The 2,986-nt window shown below is 34.7% G+C and overlaps 1 long non-coding RNA gene across 1 annotated transcript; it reads left to right on the top strand.

Moving 5' to 3' along the window:
* Nucleotides 1-694: 694 nt before the first annotated feature.
* Nucleotides 695-963, top strand: LOC149148847 (uncharacterized). The gene is made up of 2 exons (XR_016263787.1): nt 695-777; nt 912-963. It is a non-coding gene; the product is annotated as an uncharacterized LOC149148847 (long non-coding RNA).
* The last annotated feature ends 2,023 nt before the right edge of the window (nt 964-2,986 follow it).

Genomic DNA, 2,986 nt, shown 5'->3' with positions numbered 1-2,986 from the left:
CTAAAAGGACTTTGTCCCATACTCAGGAAAGATTTGTCAAATGTCAGCAGTGCCTATTGGGTCCCAACGATTCAACACTCAAGGTAATACTCTTTGAATGTGTCATGGTACTCTAACTACCTCTGACAAGTTTTCAACAATGAAAATTGAGTTGGAAAGCATTTTTATGACTTGAAACTTTTCTTCTTAAAAAATTGCTTGGGATTTTGCTTCTGCTACAGGCAATTGAGCTATTAACTGGATGTTATGTTTTTGTTCAGGTGAGAGAGTTTTAACTTGATTTCTTAGCATGTTATCTTTTTCTTTTGATTATCTGAAGTATGTTGCATTCTCTCCTCCATGACTATATTTTTCAAAAATGATAATGTTGCTGATGTAAGCATGCTTTGAAAGAGACAATTATCTAGTAGATTGTCCTACAATTTGTTAGAAGATGGTTCCTTTTCGAAGTAAAATATATGCAATTGGTGTTGTAGGGTAATACTGTTGCAGCCATGGGCTCATTTAAAGGTTTGAAACAAGTACGCAGAATTGCAGAGGATTGTATTCGTAATATACATCCAATTTATCATATCAAGGTATTGATATTATGTGAGTGAGCATATCTTAAAAGTTAAATTTCTTGCATGATACATCATGTGCAATTGATTATTGAAATATATCTTGACTATTAGTGTGGTGCTTTTGCACTTATGAACTCATGATAAAACAAGAGCTTGCAAAAGATCCAGAATTTGCAGGGGAAAATTGGGATAGGTTTTTGCCTAAGTTTAAGAAGTAAGATATTTTTTTCCTTGGTTCCCTTGGGAAGCTATATCATTTCATTTTGGTCAAGATGCCTATGCTTAACCACTTTGAACTTATTTATTCTGGTACCAATGATGAGTGATGTAAATATTTGTTTTGAGTAGGAGAAATGTAAAGCAAAAGTAGCTGAAGAAAAAAGAGAAAAAAACTTATACACCTTTTCCAACACCACAGCAACCCAGCAAGGTGAGTTTGAAATCTTGCTGATTAAAAGTATTGTAATCGAAGATCTTTATCATATATGTAATGAGTGGGATATCAAATGACACTCAGATAACGAAATTGCACAATTCATCAACCACCGATGAATTTTGATTGCAATACTTCTAAAAAGACTAAGTGTGAAAGGACTTATCATTTTTTTCATTGCCTACATTGAAGGTCAAACCGTCAAAGTAGGCACCTTTGAACTACAACTTATTGATTTTTTATATTCAATGTGTATGAGTCAATTTCCAAAAGGCTTATAGTTTTGTATGCATGTTTATATAAATTTATGCTTGTTTCCTCTGCTTCTTGCTGCCCACTTATTAAAATAAGGATAATAAGGCAATTTTATAAATATCCTTGATTGTAGTGGGCATTGAAAAAATGCAACAAGAAAAATCCTAATTTAATTTGTCCTTGAATTAAATTGTAATTCTAATTCTCATAGAAACTTGTAACAACTAACTAAGTTAAGTTGACTTAGTTGGCTCAGTAAATTTGAGTTGAGAAGTCTATCTAGAGTCATGTAGAGTGATCCCTAAATTTTAAGGACCCAGGTTGAGTTCTAATTGAGTTTTGATTATTTAATTCAGTTTTACTGAGTTAAAATTAGTTAAACTAGTTCTACCTGATGGGTAGACTAGTGAGAGGTCAAGTGAACTAAATTGGATTTAATTCACATGTAGTTATCAGTTGTAAAATCATCTAAATTAAATTGATCATGCATGCAACTAGAGGAAGGCCTATGGATGGATAACGCAGTTATGGATGAGGAATTTTCCAATTAAATATGGGCTAATTCCCTAGGAAACTACGCAAGGAAGTAGGAGCTTGGAAGACAACAACTTTTCCTTAGTATTGGCTTGAGATGGCTTGTGAAGTAGTGAGATATATTATACTTGTGTAAAGATTATTCAGGTTGAACAAGCATTGCATTTTCTTCTCAAGTCTTCTGATTAATGAAATATACAAATAGCAATGGTTTTTAGCTATGGATTTCCCTAGAAAATTATTGTGGTATGTGTAATTGAAATTCTTCCTTTTCTACTTTGTGATTTCATTGATCAATTTTTGTTTCCTTTGATGAGTAGAGTAGATTCATGTCAATTGTTTTAGCATATTACAATCTACAATTTGAAATTACAAGAAAAAGTTACATGGTATCATAGCTGAAATCATTATATAAGAGGAGAATAAGAGTTTGTTGTGTAGGAGAAATCGAGTTTGAAGTATCATACTTCAGAGCCAGCAGGATGTCATTCTACGGATTGAGATTTGAGTATGCCCTTGAGGGTAGCTCGAATTACATGGATTGGAAGGATAGGATGGAGGCAATGTTGGAAGAAAACGAGCTGAAGGAATTCATAGATTATGATATCTCAAAGCCTCCAACATATGGTGCTAAATATATGGTAGAATGGAGGAAGTGTATGGCAAAGGCGAGAAGTATTATCCTAGGAGTTCGAGATCATATTGTCTCGAATCTCCATGGTAGGGAAATTCCGTTTGCTACGTGGAAGGCCTTGATTGACCTGTTTCAAAACATCAGTGAATCCATTTAGATAAGTTTGGAAGTGTCGGTGTTACTATTGTGGAAGATGATCTACTTAGCGTAGCACTTCTAGGACTTCCCAAGAGCTGGCATAGCTACTAGAACTCAGTTAATGGGAGGGAGAAGCTACCAGAGTGGGAGAAAATGTGGGCCGATTTGGTACAGGAAGAGATTCAACGAAACACCAGAGATGCATCCTCATCTAAGCATGATGATGAGGAGAACTGTGCCTTAGCTAGAAAGGCAAAGAAAGGGAAGCGGAAGTCATCCCATTCCAAATCATATTCCAGTCAAGGCGACAAGAAGAAGGTGTTGGAAATAATACTGAGAGGGGGGGTGAATCAGTATTATCACATTAATAAAACTTTTTCATTTCCATAATCAGATTCATATCTGCTACTTCCACAACTTCTTATGATT

This window comes from Pinus tabuliformis, chromosome 9 (assembly GCF_031772625.1).
Source record: "Pinus tabuliformis cultivar Carrire ecotype Pingquan chromosome 9, CPIR1, whole genome shotgun sequence".
In the NCBI taxonomy this organism is placed as follows: Eukaryota; Viridiplantae; Streptophyta; class Pinopsida; order Pinales; family Pinaceae; genus Pinus; species Pinus tabuliformis.
This window is presented reverse-complemented; position numbering and strand designations above follow the sequence as displayed.